Source organism: Bombus terrestris, chromosome 2 (genome assembly GCF_910591885.1).
Source record: "Bombus terrestris chromosome 2, iyBomTerr1.2, whole genome shotgun sequence".
NCBI lineage: Eukaryota > Metazoa > Arthropoda > Insecta > Hymenoptera > Apidae > Bombus > Bombus terrestris.
In genome coordinates, this window is record NC_063270.1 from 17,067,798 (window position 1) to 17,089,193 (window position 21,396).

A 21,396-nucleotide genomic window follows, 5' to 3' on the forward strand; every position below is an offset into this window, starting at 1 on the left:
GGAACATTAATCTTCTTTACTCGAAAATGTCATACGTTCTTATGGATTTCCATGAATAAGCACTTTTAATGTCCAATCCACCTACCATTTCTTTCGAAACGAAACGATATATAGTGTTACCATACAACGTATAACGTTATATAGTGTTACGTTATAACGTATAACGTTATATAGTGTTACGTTATGACGTTGTAAGGTTACATAGTCTTACGTTATAACCTATAACATTATATAGTCTTACGTTATGACGTATAACGTTATATACTATTACATTATGACATATAACGTTATATAGTGTTACCATACACCGATAACCTTATATAGTGTTACGTTATAACGTATAACGTTATATACTACTACGATATGATGTATAACGTTATATACTATTACGTTATAAGGTATAACGTTATATAATATTACCTTATGACGTATAACGTTACATAGTGTTACGTTATAACGTTATACGTTATATAGTGTTACGTCATAAAGTATAACACTATATAGTGTTACGTTATAACGTATAACGTTATATAGTGTTACGTTATAACGTATAACATTATATAGTGTTACGTTATAACGTATAACGTTACATAGTGTTACGTTATAACGTTATACGTTATATAGTGTTACGTCATAAAGTATAATACTATATAGTGTTACGTTATAACGTATAACGTTATATAGTGTTACGTTATAACGTATAACATTATATAGTGTTACGTTATAACGTATAACGTTATATAGTGTTACGTTATAACGTATAATATTATATACTCTTACGTTATAACGTATAATATTATATACTCTTACGTTATAACGTATAACGATATATAGTGTTACCACACAACGTATAACGTTATATAGTGTTACGTTATAAAGTATAACGTTATATAGTGTTACCATACACCGATAACCTTATATAGTGTTACGTTATAACGTATAACATTATATAGAATTAAGTTATGACGTTATACTACTACGTTAAGATTTATAACGTTGTATACTATTACGTTATGAACTCCTTTCGTTCGTGCAAGGAGGTTTGCTCGCGTGCAGGGATATTTTGGCCGATTTTTAATTGTCAATAATTAAAGAACAAAGCCGGAAATGTAATATTTTTATTCATTATCTTATATATCTTAATTCTTATTTCGACTCCAAGAGTCACCCTTTAGATTTCCTGACACTTGTAGCCGAACGCTTTGTATAGGCGCGAAATTGAAGCAAACGCGGTGGCACGTTAAGCAACTTTGTTCATTTCACGGTACGTAGATGCACGTCGATACAGAAAAGCGTGAAAGGTTAAAAGGGCGCGGTGCAAAACAGCCACGGAGATAATAATCATCCGGAGCATCGATCGAATGTCATCGAGGTCGGAAATTGCGTGCAACCGTACCGCGCTTCCATTACGACGCGTCAAGTCTCGCAGCGCGACGTTTCCTCCTTTATTCGCGTCTTCTTCCTCTATTTATTCGCCGAAGCGTTTTCAGAGAGTGGCATTCATCGACGTTTCATTATGCGTTCACGGAACGTGCAATCACCGCGGAATCGTGTACGCACCGCGATTCAATGATTCTATGGAAATGACGACGCCCACAGCGGCAAGAACCGCGGTAATTGCGAGGAGGACAGGTCCATCGATCGAACCAGGTTTGTAATAGAAAGTTGCAGCCAAAGGCTGTGATGTTATGTAATTGCGTTTGTTGTTTCCAAAGTTAATAGACCGGAGGCTTGATTGTTTGGCGACATATCTGAAGCGAAATAGGGGATGATAATGAGGTAATTCAAGCCTTGATTGACACGTGCAATAAAGCAGAAATCACAAAATTTACAAAGAAATTTTTATAGTAATTCATAAATATATATACTTTTACAATATGCAGAAAACACACGCGTGTAACGATCGAAATAAAAGTATTTCCATGATTAACGAATAAAAATTCGTACGATAATTATCCTAAACTGTACCAAAGGAGTCGTGACGAACAAAATATCAAAAAATAATTACCTACATCTTTACCTTTCGTAATGCTTTATTACAGTGAATTTGCAACCTTCCCCCATCCATCAGATATAATTGGGAAAAAATACCAACAGCAACCATCGGTAGAAACCAATCCTGCTAATTAATTGCTCGTAGTAAAAGAAAATACCGCACAGAGTGTGTAATTAAATTTTCAACAAAACCGCTTCCTCGTCCGAAGAACTGCAATCAACTGTTGCCTCCGTATACACGCGTATCGGGTAAACAAGCAACAAGCCAGCAAGTATGGCTCACCACTAATTCACATGTAATTGAAACGCTTAAAATGCACGCCACGTATCGGGATAACCGGTTGCACGAGTGCCAGTGCTAAACACTGTATCCTGCGTCGTGCTCTAATCACGTCCGTATACCTTACAGGCAAAAGTTCACGCGCAAAGTTGCAACATCTTCGACTAACATCGTGCCGGTTCTTATTAACACATTCCGCGTGAGTCATTAGGCAGAGAAAAATATTCTACTAAATTTCTCAACAAAATACTCGTAGAAGAAGAGCTAAGCACAATCAAAGTCGCGTATACATTATTTAAGATACTGCAGATTCGTTCGATCCTGCTGCGGTTCTCGGGTCTTTTATTTTTCAATCTAGTTTTTGTTTCAACCGAGAAAAAGATGCAATGTCTTACGACAAATCATTAGAAACTTTCTGACGTTAGAGAAATACAATTTGATCGAACAACACAACAAACTCGCAATTGAAAAAGTTTCTAATCGCGTTTAAAATACTTGCTGAGGTATTTAATAATAACCAGTTGATAGTGTTTAATGAGATCATTGGTGTCAATAAAGTTGAGGTAATTGTGGTAACCATAATTGATGATTGATTTGGTTTCAATGGAATCGGATAATTATTAACCAGAGTAAAACTAGTTTTCCAATAAAAAAGACGAAAAGTAGCATGCAAACGAACCCCACGTCGATTTCTATCTTTGCTTTTTGCTTTTACTTCTCTTAAGGTTTCTTCAACGTTTTCGTCGCGATTTACGTGCACCACTTATTGCAACAATTTCCTTGAAACTGCAAAATTCGTCGTCGCCACGATGGTAACGCTTACGCTCATAAATGTGAATATCAGTATTATTTAATTTGGTTTTAAATATTTTTTATATACAATACACCTTTTCTAGTTAGAAACTAGAATAAAAGAGATAACACGAGTTAAAATATATTACGCGTCATCCTTTGAAAATCCCAATCGCAAACATTTCGCCCTTAATCCTACGTAATTTCTTTCCACGCAAAAAAGAACCCGAAGAAAACCTATCGTTGCAACGATGCAGGAACTATGGCAGAGGATTAAAAGATAAAAAATAAAAAAGGTATCAGATATTCAGCAGAAATTACGTTTCATCGCGTTCATCGCGCGAAACACGCAGCATTCACAAAGAGAAATAGAAAAGGGAGACAGAGAGGAAGGAGTGGAAAGCTCGCAAGAGCAGGCAGCTCCTTTTCAACAATTTACCTCGACGCGAACGCGTTGCACCGAGTCACCGAGCCCATAAATATAAAAGCGGCCGAGCAAAGTGCTACATTTCGTACTTAACTCGTAGCCGTGCGACGTAGTCGCGTTGATCGATCTGCCGGATGACGTGTTTCCAGCTCCTCCAGCTGGAAGCACCATCCATTAGAGGCACCGTGTTTAATCAGAACTCTAAAGTTTCTCGCCGACGCTCTTCGGTCAGCATAATTGGTCGCTCGTCGAGCGCGCGAGTATTTGCGTGCTGCTTTTGACTAAACTCGTGGAAATAAAAAAAAAAAAGAAAGAGGGGAAGGAAAAAGAAGAAAAAGGAGAGAAAAACAAACAGAGCGAGAGGAAGAAGGAAAGAGGAAGAGGAGGAGGAGGAGGAGGAGGAAGGGTGAAACGGGAAGGTGAAAGAGGCGGAGGCAAGTAAGACGGAGGGGCAAGGATTGTATCGCCCTCGCTGAAAAAGAATAGAGAGAGAAGGCTCAAGGGGTTGCGCCCAGAGTAAACATGTCAAGCACAGTGCCGCCCATTAATTAGAACCCTCCCCTTGCTCTCTCTCTCTCTCTCTCTCTCTCTCTCTCTCTCTCTCTCTCTCTCTCTCCCCCTCTTTTATCCTTTGGTTCTTCACCGACGAAAGAAGAGAACAGCACGCGGTCGCGACTTCCACTTTGTATCGCGGTGAAAGTCTATCGGCTAGTCGCGAATCGCAAATCAAACGACACACCGGTACCGTCTTGGAAAGTTTAGGCAAGTTTAATTAATTATGTGGCTTTGGTACTTGTGCGAAACGAAAAGGTAATCTACCGGAGATGGAAGTATGAGAGTTTAAGATTGAATAGCGGGGTGAGCTTGGTACAAAGATTTAGCGTGGCACAGGTATAGTTTGGTTCGGGTTACTTCGAGTAATTTATCCTAGTGATTTATGTCTATATGAACCTTATTTATTTGAGCAAAGTTTTAGTTAGCGTCTGGCTTCAGCCGATTGAATTTACTTACTTGAACTCCTAATGTACGAGCGCAAAATTCTAAAATCAGTGAATTTGTACGAACAACTGCTAAATAAAATTGTAATTCGAACTACCTTAAAAGAATTCTCAATTTCTTCTTTCCAGATGAAATTTCATCACAAGTGCGGCGATCTACTGTAACCACACTGGGAGAACTTACTCGTATCGTAGTTCGGAAAACCAAAAGAAAGAACGAAAAGTCATCCTTAACGCAATAATAACTAATTTCACCGCAGAAAATATTTCATCAGTATGGACCGTAACAAGTAGTATAGCAAAGCGTTCAGAGTGTCGAGATGGCGTGCGTTCGTTCGAGCTGACTGTTTCGCAATTCAGAGTCGAAAGAATCCATAGTAATCGAGAGGGCCGGTCCAGCCGAATAGAAAGGGGTGAACCTAACGACAAAGAGTTTAATTATTTGTAGGAGGCTGTCAGAAGGTTTGAGGGACGTGGAGAGAATTCGAACCCTCGGCTTCTGGCCTCAGCTTCCCACGCCTCACCTGTCCGACAGAGATCCTTATCTTCGTTTGCACGAGCGGTGAGGGCAGGGTGCAACGCGAATGCAACGCGGCAGATCGATTGTTCCCCTGTACGACGACAAAATGTTGTCGAGACAATGGGCAGAGGAAATAATAAACAAAAATACAAAATGAATTGGAGAAGGAGGAGGAGAAGAAAGTAGAAAAAAGATATACATATATAGCATACATGTACGCGTGAGTTGAATCAAAGGACTCGTGCGTGGCTACGAACCGGCTGAAAAGCCAACAAAACGAAAGGTCGATAAGTCGTGACCGACGAAGAAAGGAGACGGGAATGGAGGTAGGACGACAATATTAGTCGTTCATTATTCCTCGAGCACGTAATTACTGAGCCACCGAATGGCCACTCGTGAAGGCACGCGACCCACGCGACATATGGCCAACGTCGGGCCCACATTCATCGGTACACGTGAACCGCGAGATCCTTCGATCTGCTCCATACGTTTTTCACGAACTGATTCCTGGTTGACAAGTTAAGACTCGAAGACGTACAGTCACGTATAGGAAGCAAGTAACATCGACGTTGGTGATTCACGCTCTTCGTCTATTATCGTGTTTATCGTCGTTCTTTTACGATTGTGAGATGAGTTTTTTATTGTGAGGCAAAATAATTCTATTATAAGCGGTCACGGGAACTAGGAGCTTGTTTATTTAAAGATGATAAAACGAAAACATGTACGCAAAAGACGATTTGTCAATGACCTGTTCCAATTACTCTCAAAAAAGCTAATTCTCAAACAAACCTCAGACAAATACATCCTGAAATACCTTACCTTCTACTCTTGGTTAATCAAGCAGCCGCTGCACACCTGCACAACACTAGCATCGCAGAAGATAATCAGCAAATTTCCAAGGAAGCAATTACCAGCGCGGAAGGACACCGACAACCAGTCTCAGAAAATAAAAGCAACAGTCGTTCCAGTTTCGCGGTAAGCAAGAAATAACCAGAAGTCTCGTCTCCGGTTTTTATGAAAGGCGAAAGTACCGGTGGCTGGTAGGTTGGAAAACGTCAAATTAGAATTAGAGGGTAATCGAGGGACTGGAACAGCCGCGAGCGTCGCAGTTTAAGAATAATACCCGGTCGTCAGCGTGGGCTTAATACCCTGGATGCAAAGCAGGCGAAACGATAAAGTCTTTCTCGCGGCGTGACGACGACGACAACGAACGAAGAAACGTCGTCGAGCACGGCGACGATACGACCGCGTCGACGGATAAGGCGCAGAGGCGCGAGCCACGGAAAATGAGAAAGGGCTAAGACGATGGGTTGGCCTGGGTTTGTTTTGAGTTTAACAGCCCCCCGACGCGGAATAAATTCCTTGGAAGGAAACCCTTTGGTGTCCGTAGCGTCACGCGACTAGGACAGACGAAGACGGAGGCAACAGTGCCTTCATTACTTTAATGGAGCGCGAGTGTCGGCGTTCTAGCGTCCCGGAAGAGGAGGGGAAACGACGAGAAGAGAGGAATACCGAAGGAAGCGTCGACTTCGAAGGATGTTATGAAATCGGCAGGATAATAACCCCGCCAGCGAAACAGTAGATGGAAGGTTGTGAGAGGGAGGAAGTGCTAATAGTCGAACAGCGACATTCGACGAACGCTTCGAGCTGTTGCTTTTCTGCGACTTAATCCGCCACCTTGCCCCGCGGCTCCTCTGCGATAATGTAAGCCGATGAAATGAAACCTTCGGATAAATTGTAAGGGAGGATGGACTAAGTGACTTCTTGAAAGGACCGTGTGAATTTGTGAAAATACCGCGAAATGTGAATCATTTGTCAATAATTCACCATTCTAATCTGCTATTTTGCGAAATCTTCTCCACAACATTCGAAAGACTGAAAGAGGAAGAGACACAGCTTAAGAAAATTCATAAAAGATGCGTTGCAACTGTGTGATCCATTTGGACACTTGTTCATTTAATTTTGCAATATTTTAGTGTACTCTATCGATACCGTTAAGTCACAGGCGATTATCTCTTCTATATTTCCGTACATATTAGAAATCATAGTTTCTTCAAACAAGAAAAACAGGGAAAAGATCAATGTACATACTTCTTTCTCTCGTAAAAATAAAACTTTCAATTCGATGTTTACTTTTATCCGTAAGAAATAGAGAACCTCGACTGGCAAACGCGAACTCAGCGTTTCTTTGAAACGAAGGATCGCGAAAAAGAAGGACAAGAATAAGAATAAAGAAGAAAGGGAAGGGAGAAAAAGAAAAAACGGTTCGGTGAAAGGGAATCCAAGTGAGCCCGATGCAATATAGAAACGGAAATACATGAGCTTCCGGTCGATAGTTCGCACTCTCTGAAATACCAACGGGAATATCTGTCGGTGACATATTGCTGGCATCGTCGTTATGCCAGAAAGTAGAGTGAACCGTTTCTCTCGTCCTCTCTGTTCGTTCTACGTTGCTTTCTTTCTTCCCTCTCGCGGCCTGCCATTTCACTGACAACCTCTTCTGCGAAAATCGTCTCCATTCGGATTCAAATGAGGCCTCGTTCACACCATGCCACGCGTCATATACCCCTTAGGCGTTTCGAGTGGTTCGACGCGTCGAAATCGTTGGAAGAAAGAGGGTGGAACACGCTGATTCCTTCCTTGATACACTCCACGCTTTATAGTTATCCTATTTCGTCGAGATTATGCTTGAGATTTTTACTAAACGCTCTCAGCAATAAAGATAGTTGGTTCTCTAATCCTCCTCTTTTCGTGTCCGAGATTATGGTTTGGTTATGACCTACGGTGAGCCTCGAATTTCAGATGATCGAACGAAAGAAAACTTTTTTATATGGATAGTAAAAAAAAAAATAAAGATTATTGTGGACAAAGTATTTGAACTCGTAGTATTTAAGCTTGAAAATTTACACTCGAGAACATTTATTTATTCGCGGTAATTCACTTGTGTAGAATATCCCGAATGTCCATCGAAAAGTTAAAAGAATCTGAACTCGGATTTGAAAATTAAAATTTGAATACTAAAATTTGAATATTCGAATATCCTGTGTACGATTGGATTTCAGAAGATGCAGCTACCTTCCAACAGCTTCAAACATAATCGTGCTGGTATAATAGAGAGAAGGTTTATACAAAGTATTCTGAGATACAGAAGAAAGATAACCATAGACGAGATATCTTACTTATGATTTGTGTCTGTAGTTTATGTAAAACCAAGTACAATTTCTATACCATCAGGCTGAAATAAATAAATACATACGTAACCGTATCTAGCACTGCACAAAGCGCTCCACATACATTTTGTTACTATTTCATCGATACACAGAGAAGACCAGGTAGTTTTAATCCTTACTTTACGACGTTGCTTTCGCAGGAAAACGAGCGAATCAACGTGAAAGCTTAGGGAGCAACATCGAGCGCGTAACAAGTGCGTCAAGAGGAAAGCACGAGCGTAAAAGCTAGGCTGAAACAGCCGAAACGAGTCGCGCAAATAATTAACGAAGAGTATTTTATTAAAACGTAAAACGCGTGTTAGAATCGAGGCTTTCCGTCAAACAGAAACTCCAACGACGCCGCTGTGCCTCGTATTGTGATTTCCGGGTTAATTAACAGCGTCGTAAAATGTTTTTAAACCCGCCGCGTTACTCCAGCCAATTATTGTTCTTTTTTTTTTTTTTTTTTTATTATAGACAACCAACTCACCCGCGTCTTTTCGTAACGACTAGAGGGACCACGTTGTTCGTCCTTCCTAATGAATATCTAACGCGACGAGGACTTCTTTCACGAGGCCATAAAGTGTACGCGACACGTCGCGACCGGAGATAAAAGCTAGGATGGACGCGACATCCGTCGTTTTTAATTCCTCGTGAGCCTCTCTACGGATGGTCTGTTGTATAGATTCATGGAGAAGGAAGGATGAAACACGACTTTATAGTTGTGACAATAAAATAACTATCGTAATGCTATTGAAGAAATTATATCAGATATTTTCGAATTACACTTAGACAGATCCATTGGAGAGTGCTTATAGAAAACTTTAATTTAACAATTTTATTTTTCTATAGGAAAATGTTCTACGTACGAATGAGAATACAATTTCTCTCTCTAACTAGTTATTAGAAATTCCAGAAGACACAGAAAGAAATATAAGTGCCAATAAACGTCGGTTTATTATTTTTTAGCTTTTGTCTGTGCCAATTATACAAAAATTGAGCTTTCTTTACAATTAAGAAGCGGAACATACAGGCACATATAGTTTATATTTTCCATGAACTTAAACTTCCTTAATGCAGAAAAGTCAACAAAATGTGCAACAGAGATTGCTTGATGAACAATCCCTTTGAAGGTTTTACGGTCTCAACCAAGAAAACAGAAGTAAAACAGACTTAATAAATTGTCATATTATATCTATTACTATGACAATGGACTATAAGAACTATATAATCGTTAAAAAAATGTAGTTGCCAAAAATTAGTTTAAAAATCAAAGTAACGTAGAAAACGATCCTTCGCTTGCAGATATTAAACAATGTAGATTAGCATAAATATATAACTTGTTCAGATTTTTATAAAACTATCCACGAAAAGTTTATAGTAGTAAAGTTTATAAAGTAAAAGTTTATAAAATAAAAGTTTATAAAGTAAAGTAGTTTTTTATAAAACTATCTACGGTAAATGAGACTGCCGTTGCTATGCAAAGTTGTGTGGTTCAGTTAGCTGATCACGATCCGTGGTTCTATTTTCAAAAGCGACGAAATTCACGAAGAAGGGCCGACGGGATAAACGTTCGTCGTGAAATACACGTACCAACAGAGTAGGACAAGAAACGATACAGTCGACGGTAAAGGAGAAACAAGATGGTAGGAGAGACAGCCAGTTAGCACTGTAACGGATCAGACCTAAGTACGTACTTAGTAGACCCGAAGCAGAGCCGGAGGCGTCTTAATCACGTAATTGCTCGCGAAATCCCATGCCAGTGTATCCAGCCGCCTCTAACCACGGCGAACCAGGACATTCCGTGGAAAGCCAGCCCGAACAACCCCTTTTCGACCGTAGCTGCTACGCATCCACAAGGAGACGGAGATAGTCGATCCGACTACAAAGTGATCGCAAACTGCTGCAGGCTCGATATCTTCTTACTTATTCATCCGTCGTTTCGTCTTGGCAATCGAAAATTACTCGGTCGCCAAGGTTCGTAAGCCTGACAGGCTTTCCCAGCTACACAGGCTCACGAAAGTATTCAAACATTCGCAGACACCTTTTATGAATATATTATGTGCATTATACGAAACATTATGAAATTTCATTAGTGTTTTCCCTGTTACGAGATTCGACTATCTTCGTTATATCGAAAAGTTTGGAACAAACTTGAAAATATATAACACAGACACATACAAAGGTATTATCACAAAAGTATTTAAAGGATCAATTGTCTATTTTATTCAGTGGAATAAAATTCGATATTCAGTGGAACGATATTTAACATTTATATGATTTATATGATATATCGAATGACGATGATACTGAATTTTTATTTACATTTGAAACATTAAATCTGAATATTTGATACCGAGACTTCGAGAACTTAAACTAGTACAAATTTCCTTTAAATACAAGCTTAATTAACTTCGCTCCGCCCCTATCCAGCCCCTCGTTAAACTTCTAATCACCAACAAAGCACCCGCCACGCTGCATCGGCTTAATAAAAATTTGTCTCGCTGCGGGTGGCCACCGGTTTACGAGTTTTCTATGGAACACGGTGTCTGGGGTAGCTGTTTTCCGAAATGATAGTTACGATCACGAGCTAGCCATTGTTTCCCGTTCCCCCGATTCCCAACGATCATGAAGAAGTGGCTCTGCTCAATATTCAATAATTCGCCGGTCAGTCGTGCTCGCTCCCCTAGGGTCGTTCTCCGACCCACGCATAAAATATCGCCGAAACAAATCGGAAGTCGACAGTCCATCGAGTTCCACTGTCCTCCACGGAATAGAGGTTAACTCCTTCCGGTTTCTTCGACGAATATCCGCGACGATATCTCACGTTAATGACGCTATTAACGATAATGTTCACGAACACAGTTCGCGATCGTTCGCGAGCACCACTCAACGAACAAAGAAACGATAATTGCCACCCTCTTGAAGGCTATACCCCTCCTTCGAAGACAAGGACGCAGTAGCTTCGATGGGAAACGAATAATGTATCACCGAATGCTAATTTGCATGATTGCTACCGGTAGCTTGTTATTTCCTGCAAATTTGCCCCGTAGAATTCTCTATGAGCCTGGCTGGTAGATACGCCCGGTAGAATTCCCTATGAGTTAACTTTCCTGCACTGCGATTAATTCGCGGACTTCTCGATGAGTTTCCCTCGCTGTCTGCTGACTCGCGAATTTCCAAACGCTTTTCGAGGATATTTACTTGGAACCGAATGTGAGAAACAGGACATCTTGTATATAATTTTTGCACAATTATATGATAAATATTATATTATTGAGGCATAGGAAAAGCGTAGAAAAATCGCCAATAAAATACCTTGCGAAGAAATATTCCAATTATATACAGAGAAAGGCTACACTAATCTGAACATTACAAGCAACCAACGAGATGAGAATCCACGACACGAGGGCACGATTTCTCGCGCTAGGCAGAAAGAAATATTCAAATATTGGATTTTAATAAACGATAAACAAGCCGACGAAGGATCGTACACGTAAAAATAGTGGGAATCTCGGCCGCCCCGAAGGAAAATAATATTCGAGACCGCGCCGATATTCGTCGTCTACGAAAACGGTGCGGCCTTACGTCCCAATGGCTCTAACGTTATTTCCAGCAAGATTTGCCTGAAATTTGCTTCCGTGCCCGTACCAGAAGCCCATAAATATGTAATACCTCCCATATCGTACGGTTTGCTTTCCGTCCGCCTCTATTTCGATCTCTCTCTCTCTCTCTCTCTCTCTCTCTCTCTTTCTCTTGTTCAACCAACGGCATCCCCTTGCGCTTCGTGGCCCCGTCGCCGATTCACGGTGACTCTCGCAACCCCTTACGTGTTTTTGCGGGGCTGTAGTAGCTCGCGGCAATATAAGGGGAAACACGGTAAATCATTTGTCCCGAAAGAAAACACAATGCAATATCCCGGTCGTCCCGGTCGAGACGCCACCGCGTATGTCTCTCCTCTTCTCCCTCTTTCTAGTTCTCTTCTTTTCTTCTCTTCTCTCACCCTGCTTCGTATGCTTCATACTTGGCTTTTCTCGTTCTTTCTTTTCTTTTCTTCTCGATTCTTTTCTTCGTTGGTGCTGGTATCTCGGTTCTCGCAATCTTGGCGTCTCCGTCGTTTTTCGGGGGAATCGCGCGAGCCATAAGTCAACCCCTTATATCGGCAGAAATGCTTTAAAGTGGCACGCGCTCTTATAAGCCATGTGCAACCATGGTAAGAGAAGGTTTCGGCCGTTTACGAACAGAGGAAAGATGGTCGAAGGTAGAAAGGGATAGGTGGAACGTGTTTTATCGCCGCTGTTAAACGACCGACAAGAATGACACGCGGGCAACCTTCGCGACGATTCCGAACGACGTGTGTCGTTAAAGTCGACCCCCCTCGTCCGAACGGGACAAAATCAGTTTGATTTATGCTGCGAGGATTCAGCCACGCGAAGATTTGTATGAAAAGTACTCCACTTAGTGGTGGAAATTGATTACTGGAAAGAATTCTCGTCAACTAAGGATAATCTTCAGGATGCAGCACGCTTGCCTTCGTTATCGATCATTCACATCTGTGAGAAGGAGAATTATAGAGTCGCTCTTATCAAGTGATCGATAGTTTTCGCCAATAAAGGTACATGAATGGATCGAATGATTCGGATTAAGCACGTGAAAGAAGGCTGTAAGACCATCCATGTTCTCAGATTGACGCGACCAAATGTACCTACCGTGAGAACATGATTTACCTGAAGTATATTTGCCTGAAACGAGTGACAGAGATCGTGCAAGTTTTCTAAAAAAGCTCATCGATAAACTGTGTGTTAACATTATTTCTATTTTCGAAACTGATAAATACCTGGTCGAACGAGGCATGGGATAATCGTACGTGCAATATTTGTATCAGAATTCCAGTTCAAAATGAACGATGCTCGTCATCCTACTGGGAGCGAATTAAAAACATCGGAAGATTCCCTCTCGTGACTTGATCCCTTACAAAAATGACGATGTTATTGTTTTAAACGATCCTAAACAAGAGACAAAATCGGCTTATATCGATCTTCCTCGAGCATCTTTCGTACGATGTGTACTTCGGAATTAAGTAATTCTCGCGGCTCTTTCGATGTTATTTGTCCAAGCGGAGACATGGAAAAGGGCAAACAAGGTCGAGTGTCGATGGTACAGCACGAAATCGTACCTCGAACAAGGGGCTTACATTAGAGCCCTCGTGAGGTTAGCCAGGAAACTCCACATATTTCTCCCTCTTTGGTTATTGGCTATGGGTAGAGACGAAGAGACAGAGAGAGAGAGAGACAGAGAGGGAGTGAAAAAAAGTAAAAGGGAGAGAAAGTTGGGGAATAGGATGAAGTGGGAAGAGGAAGAGAACGGTAAACCGCGATCCAGAAAGCATTTCTCGACATAACCTAAAATAATGCCCGACAGAATCGAACAAAAGCATGAAATATGGACTGAACCGACGTCACCAGTCCCTCTGCCACACACGGTAACTTATGATACGCTTCCTCTCTCTTTCCACGCACGCTCCAAGGAAAACATTGTAACGCGACGACGACGTGCCCATTGTAATTTAACGGATGCGTTCCGCCGTTCGCGAGATTTTTATCTTTTTCTCCTGGTTTCGTCCCTCGAGGATTTCCCTTCCTTTTTTTCTCTCTCCTATCTTTCCCGATTCGTCGAGAGTTGCGTTCTTTCCAGAGAAGTTTAAGAAGAAGTGGCTTAAAGCACCGGCAAGCAACGGGAGGAAACATGACAAATTCTTCTTGGCGAAGAAAGGAACGATTTAACGACTCGTCGCTGTACCGAGCTTTCTGTTCGTTGGGATTTTTACCGCAAAAAAAGAGGAAAAACTCGATGTAACGAGATTAACAAGAGAACGATCATTTCGCTGAGTTTCGCGGAGAGTGAAATGAAAGCGAGGATGGCTCGATTCGAGACTTACGACGAGGAAACTTTTAATAGGATCGAGCGAATAGTTTCGAATATGTAGACGTTTTTTATATCGGACATTTAGATGATAGAGACAATTCATCTTTTTTAACTGATTGGTAAGAAATGCGTGTTTGAATTTGGATGGTTCTCGTAGCAGACGCGATAAGAACAAATTGATGAAACCTGCGTCGATGTATATACGTAGATTCGAATAACTTTATGTTAAATTTTTCATCTAAACTCTGGCACTTTCCAATTTTCCATGTTTTCCTTTCAAAAGTAGATTCAGTCGCAGCGTAAACTATCTAATTGTAAGAAAATTTCTTAACTTTTGCATTCTGATGGCTATGACAGATATTGTATTGCACGCCACAATGCTCACATTGTTAAAGATGATCACAAGACTTGTATCATGTACAATAAGAACTGAAATAAAAAAAATTAGATCTTTACTTCAAGACTATTTTATCTATGTCCCAAAATGGTCTACAAAGGTCCCATATAACCAGTTAGCCAATCTAAAAAGGCTCGTGAAAATCACTGGCTTTTGTCGTTGTTACACGAGAATCCCTTGAATTTGCGAAGAACCCACAACATTAACCCACATTGCGATATTTTTTACCTATTTCTACGAACAATGAATGCTATCTACTTGTCTACACTCTACAGTATCCTGAAAGTCAATCGATTTCGCGGTATAGGGCCAAGTACGTGTTGTCCGGGGCTGTCGACCCTCCTCCTTTCTAGTTTGCTCTCTACATAGGCGTAAATTATAATGCCGGGGCTTAGAGACCGCCACTCTGACAAATTACAGGTTTGTTCTCCGGCCACCGGGACGCGCGTCGGAGATAGATTTCGTCGTTCCATCACCGTCGCTCTCCAAACCGGACCTCGCATGGCTATGCATATTAATTCAATTTCAACCCTCTCCGCGTTGCTTCCAAAACCTCCCACCTCCTCAGCCGCGAATTTTTATTTTTAGATTTCTCTCTTTCTTCCAAGAGATCGTCTGTTCGTTTGCATCCTATCGTCTCATTCGTGTTTCGCGTTATGTTACGTGTTTTAAGAACTGTACGTTGTTGCTCTTGATTCTTCATCGAATATCAATGCTTTCGGAATATGTTCCTCGTGATATGAAATGGAGATTGACTTGTAGTGGTGTTTTGATTACGTCTTGCGCAATAATTCACTAATTAACAATATTACTAAATTGGCAGGCAACAAGTTATTGGTTATAGATTTCTCTATTTAACGTCATGTGGAGTAATTGCTTGCTGGAATTTATAAAATTTACATGTACAATCTCATCCGTTTTGTTCATAACCAAGCTATGTCTAATAATAATAGCAATATAGATAATAACATAGACAATAATAATATAAATAATAATATATAACTAAGCTATTGTACGACAGAATATTCTACATTGAGCTAATAGCGTGTAACTCGTAACCTGTACATATTGTTAATAATAATTCAATTACGTAAGAGCGGCCACATACACGCACAAAAGGTATATTTCATACTGAAGCAAATACGCGAAGCTTGTGGTGCAACGAAACAGTTATATTAACACTGCTCGGATCGACGCTGCAAAACTTGTATCACAGATCACGTTGTATCTAAGAAATATCCTTCTCGTCTTTAACCTGCATCCTCTCTTTTCGTCTCTTCTTTTGTTTTCTTCCTTCCTTCCTTCCTTCCTTCCTTTCTTTTTCCCACCCTTTTTCCTCGAATCGTAGAAATAAACGCAGCCATTGTCCAACTAAATGAAACAAGACTGGAAATCCCCTCTCTTAATCAGTATCATTACGTGGCTCTCTGCTAAGCCGCTTTATTCCCAGCGCATATCGTCAAGACTCTCGTCCACGATCCGAAGGAAATACCCGCGCGCCTCGCCTTCGTAAGACGACGCCGTTTCCGCTTCTCGTTTCCATACCGGCCGAGGGAATTAATTGCGACGACCGTGTCTTAATTGATAACGAACAGCGTTAAGTTCTCGCGTAATGTCCTTCCCGAAAGCGAGACGAGGGACGCGCGAATCAATGGAAAAGGCGATGGAGGGTCAAAAGAGACGGAGTAAGATGCTCGTCTCCAGCCAGTCCAGACTAACGGCCGACCGTGGAAGCACAAGAGGTGAAATAATGCCGACCACGAAGCCGTATTTGCATTAGCTATTCGTTTGACCCTAAAAACTGTCGCAACTGCACTGGCGACTGCTCGTAAAGCCAAGCTATGTTTCGAGGGAATCGTAGCTACGCTCGAAATCTGAAACTTGACTCGAGATGGGGCCCGAATTCTCGCGATTCTGTGATTGGGAGACGAGATTCGTTGGTAGATTCTTGCAGCGCGAGGATCTAAAGATTAAGATTAAGACACTTAGCTCAGTGTACACACACTGTAATATATAAATTATATATACAGTTTCAAAAACTGAGGAATTATTTGCCTGATGGTGTGCAGGTACTTTTCGCATAGTAATTATTATCTACGTTACTGTTTGTATTGTATTTTAATTCATTATATAGACTGCCCAATTATGTCGTACTATATCGTTAATTATATATTAAACCCAACGTGTAGCGTTACAATTTTACCATTTATGGTTTATAATTAATCACTCGAATATGAATAGCATTCTATTGGCGAATATTACCGCAGAAAGAGAGTTGCACTTTCATCCTACTCTCCATCGATGATTTTTGCAAGCTACTATTGATAGAAGCAGCACCATTTTGACGTGCCAAGCGTCCTAATATATCGGCGCTTCCCTTTAGAATTAGATATCCTTAAAGTTAAACCAATTTCGTAGCATTAAATCGATTAGTAAAACGAAAGTTTCGGTTGAGATAGTTTCAATGAAAAAATTACGAACGCTGCTAAATTTTCGATCTTTGAAATCAACCTCATCGTTAATTTGATCAGCTCGAAGAGGATTTCGAGTTTCCTCGTGAATTAAGATGGTCCGCAAAGCTACGTAACATGGCGATATCCCAAAGCAAGTCAGACACAATGTAATCAAGGATATCTCGCTGTGAGCAGTAAAACGCTGAATTACATGCATCATGCACGGCATAAAAATCCACGGAAGGATGTATTCATGCGACTCACCCCATAAATCGATACTTCGTGGAACGCTGGAGTCGTAGGTGCCTGGCAGAGAAAAAGAAGATGGTCGGTCACGGACGTTCCACGGGGTCAATCCTTTCGTTTCGTCGATCGCGTGTCTTCGGTGTGTCTCGACATGACGAATACGCCACGGCTGGTCGCACAATGTATCAGATTTTACGAGCGGCCACCTAGAAAAAGAAAAACGAACGAAAGAGACGACTGTGACAGAGGAAAGAAAGAACGAACGAGAGAAGTTGGAACGAAAATGGGGCGAAAAGGGGTGAAAGAGGTGAAAGAGGTGAAGGACCAAAGAGCAGCGACCGCGAGGGCAGATTTTATTACGTTATTTTGTTAATGCACTCGAAGGCTGGTGATCCGCGCGCCTCCAATGCGCCACGAAAAAAATATTATGTCTTTACGGTCAGAAAATCAACCATGAAAACCTTTTATGCCTTCCTTCTTCGGGTTCGTTTGCAAAATTTCACCTACGCAAGATCTCGTCCTCGGAACGAGCAACGAAACTCCTTAAACGAGGTTGATAACAATGAGGGAAGATCATAGCGGCGTAAGTGAAGATTTTGAGAATTTAAATTTAATCACGTAGTGTAACTTTTAAAAGTATCACCTCTCTGGTTTCATAATTAGATAACTTTTATCTTTGCTGCGATACGTTTTCATGACTCGAGGAAACGTACTAAACGTAGAGCATTAATTTATGAGAATTACGTTTGTAGATGACTTTTAAATAAACTACTGGATTACTATAATATCTCGCACTACCGAAACTCGTTGGAATCTAATAGAATCCAATTATAAGCGGAATTAATATCTCATTTTTTAAATTATAATTCAGCTATATCACTTTCGAATTTTCCACCTCATTGTCCGCGCTATTACATTATTAAATTCATTGATAAAAGAAAAGTTCCCGTCGTAAAAGGGTGGAAACGCGACCACAAAACGAAACCTTGAAAATAGTTCCTTTGGAGGAAGAAGTTAATAAACCGAGGCTAAGTAGAGATAGAGAAAATAACACACTGATAAGGAGAAAACATCGTGGCGGTTTGGTATAAATAGGAAGCGGCTAGTAAACGAACGAAGTCGTAAGCAGTTGCCTCACGTACGCAATTTTTGCCGCCGCCGACGATCCTTGCCCGAATATTACAAGCGCGGACGATTTAGCACGGCGACGAACACAACGGCGACTCCCGTTGCATGTTTACACGGGGAATCGTAGGGGTTGTTGCCGGAAAGGTTAATTTTAGTCGGCCACCACCGGCGACGCTTGAAATCGCGTGTCGTAGGCGCCAGGCGTCGCGTTCTCTCTTTGACGAAGGGATTTTCCAAATTTTGTTCGAAATTTAGTTCATTTCTATAAACATTGGCATATTATTAGAAAACGGTATTTTGAATGATCGTTATAATATCATTTTTGTCATCGCTTAATCTTGTGTGCGATGGGACAGTTATGTTATCGTGCAAAGCCTAATTCGCTTTGTTTCTTTCTTTGTTAGGCGTTAGGAAATCTCAATGATCTATTCCAACTATATGTAATTTACTTCTAAAAATATATAGAATTACGGTAATTATTTCTAATTGAATGTTTAACTGTGATACATTCACGATGAATTTTCTCTTAGAAAAATATTCGCAGAACGATTACATCTATTGTCACGATTTTAAAATTTAACAAGGGATAAAGATGTTAATTTCCCTTCTATTGGATTCAATGTAAAAAAGAGTATTTAAAAAGCTTCTTGATTATTCTTATAGCATCATCGACTTAGGTACCTAATGCTGAATATTCTCCCAATTCTCGGATCTCGAGATTTTTTCAGGCTTTCATCTTTACTGCATAACATAAATATTCTTCGTATCATAAATAAGAGATTAATGTACTTAAAAAAATTATCGAAATTAAAGACTATAATAGAGATAAAAGATTTGAACGAATTGCGCGATAACGCGAAAAACTACTTTGCTCGGTTAAACTGTAAAATGCTCGGAAACTTTGATTTCAACGCCCGGAAGTCTTGATGGGAAGCTATTAAAGTTGCATATTTGGAAGAAACGCGACCAGTTTCTGACGAAAATGGTACCTTTACGATTCGTTCGTACCGAGAGGCTTTACGGATAGCATTCAGAGTCGGCATTGCCTTGTTGTCTCGAGGACCACCTCGTTTTACGAATGGTCTCGCGGAGGCAACGCGTATCTGTCAATAAATACGCCTCGAGATATTTTAACAGCGGCAATAATTTTCGTCGCATCATAAATCAGCGTGTACAGCCGCAATGTGTAAAGGGCGCACCCTCTTCCCTTCGTTCTTTTTCTTCGTCTTCTTTCTTACTTTTTCTTATTTCGTCTACGGTGGACTTTTGTCCCAAAAGTGCCCTGCAAACTAGTTTATGTCCATATAATAATTTTTTAAATTTATTCCATGCTTAGACTTGGAAACTCGATAGTAAATTAGACCGACAAACGTTCGTTTACTTACGTTCGTCTTCAATTTTTACAATTCGCAGTTAAGTAACCGTTACCGTTAAGCAATCTTTCCCTTTCTCGGTTGAAACTTTTGATATTATTGCACAAAATTACAAAATTGCGTAAAATAACCGCGCTCGTAATTTACATATTCGCTGCTACTGACGCATACGTTGCATCGATCCAATTGTCCAAGTAACGTTATTGCTTCGGCAGGTGTGTGTTTCTGTTTCGATTTTTTAATTTTTATATGATTCTTCCACACGAGGAACGTGAGAATGAATAATCATGACACACTCGTGTAAGAAACAGAGAAATGAAAAATATGTAGGAGCCATAACACACGAAATCGTAAACTGAAAATTGCAAAGTTATGTTTTCGAGAATAAAATCATTCATACGCGTTCGCGTGACGATAATTTCGTTTTAACGAGCAATTTGGTGGAACGCTCAAACGAGCATATCGCTGGAAATGAAACACGCGTTCCTCTACGTTTGCTCCTCCGCAGTCATTTAACATTCCTAGAGGCGTACGTGTCGTATTGATTCAATGAATGTACGCGCGGCAGCCGTGACAGTAGTCTTGGTAAATTCCTTACCTGACTCACGGGAAGTACCTCTACGTCTTCTAGCCTATTTGCCGTGAGATAATATCGCGAGTAAATTGTTGCGCGGGTCGATCATATTTCAGAACTACCGTGAGCATTTCCACGTTGCTGATACGCCAACCTGGCGAATGTTCTCGCGATAAAACCGTACCATTGCATAACAGGTACAGTAGCTATACGATTTCGTACCAAAACGTCAAACAAACGGCCCATAAGGTCTTTAAACTGCCATCTACGAACTGGTTAATTGCACGACATTTTTCATTTAAAAAAAAGCTTTACAATGGTAAGCAAAGAATTTCAGGATTTGTTTCGCTAAAGTAGCGTAAACTCTATGAATTGCCGTTTACAAACTAGTCGATTGCAGGATTTCTTTTTAATTAAAATCGAATCCCACGAGCTGCATACATATTAATTAATCGCAAGATTTTTATATAAAACGATATTTAACGTAAACAATCAGATAAATTTTATATATTTGACGATATATATGATAATTTTATATATGTAATTGGCCTCTGCAAAGTGATGAATTCTAAAATATTTTCATTTAGGAACCGTATCCGTAAATTCTATACGCTGTGCTCCACAAATTAATGAATTTTAGAATTTTTCCACTCAGAACTGCGCTTTATAAACTACACTTCGCAAATTAATCAGTTTGATAATTCCTTAGAACCTAAACCACCCTCTGCAAACTTGTTCGGTTAAAAAGTATATTATAAAGAATAATCCTCTACAAATACCCTTTACACACTGATCGATTCCGCAATTTAGTAATAACAATCTAAACTCCAAACCCAGAAATTACGTTTACTAACGGAAATGAATTCACTGCCCAGAGATTCGAACAATCTCCGCCCATTCGCAACGACGAAACTTTTTATCTGTCGCCCAAGCAAGATTCTCGAGACCGAGACAGACTCTTTTCCGGCAAAATGACGATGGACTATTAAATTTATAAATCACCAGTCAACACAATTGGTCGCGCTTGCAGACATGTGACGGCGCATCAGTCACGTAACGGTTCAACCTAGTCTGGACCA

The 21,396-nt window shown here is 40.4% G+C and overlaps 1 long non-coding RNA gene across 1 annotated transcript in view; it reads right to left on the reverse strand.

The window, feature by feature from the left end:
* LOC110119171 overlaps nucleotides 1-21,226 on the reverse strand; it is a 107,500-nt gene extending 86,274 nt beyond the window's left edge. Inside the window, exons 1-2 of the long non-coding RNA XR_007227728.1 lie at nucleotides 20,342-21,226; nucleotides 17,261-17,448 (exon numbers count right to left, since the gene is read on the reverse strand). This is a non-coding gene — a long non-coding RNA (uncharacterized LOC110119171). The remainder of the gene's footprint in view (nucleotides 1-17,260; nucleotides 17,449-20,341) is intronic.
* Nucleotides 21,227-21,396: the final 170 nt, after the last annotated feature.